Genomic DNA, 602 nt, shown 5'->3' on the forward strand with positions numbered 1-602 from the left:
TTTAAGCTGACTCTGCTCCACATACATGTGTACACTCTGACAGATAATCAACTTTAAAAAATTTAAGCCGGCTTCACTGTAAGAAAGCGAGCATGTGTGTATGCCCCCCAAACAACCTTGCTAGTTGTGATACAGGTCCTATTTCTAAGAAGTCACTTCATTGACTTGGAAAGAACTCTCCTGAAGGACATAAGATAGGCAAACCTGGCCAGTGTTTCTGCACCAGACTCATGTAAATGAACATAAGCCCCTTTCTCAGATGGAAAAAGGCCAGCTTCCCTTGTGCCTGTAGCAAGAAGCTTGAACATGTGACCTAAGTCATAAATTAAAATTACTGCAGACATATTGAAAAATCTGATAAGAGGAATTTCATGATACTTAAACCAGTCCATAATTTTGTGGAGACCTGAATTTTGGTTTGTGTTTTCTTTTTTCAGTAGTTTGGGTCATACTTTCGCTGTTCTTGGGAAAGACATTTCGCTGCTTTGGTCTCAGTTTTGCTGTCAGTGCAATGGCAATAATGATATATTGCCTTCTTTGTAGACTTTGCAGGTGCAAAGCATTCCATATACATGGAGATAGGTACTGTAAGCTATATTCAC

Source organism: Gavialis gangeticus, unplaced genomic scaffold (assembly GCF_001723915.1).
Source record: "Gavialis gangeticus isolate Ggan-Ray unplaced genomic scaffold, GavGan_comp1, whole genome shotgun sequence".
NCBI lineage: Eukaryota > Metazoa > Chordata > Crocodylia > Gavialidae > Gavialis > Gavialis gangeticus.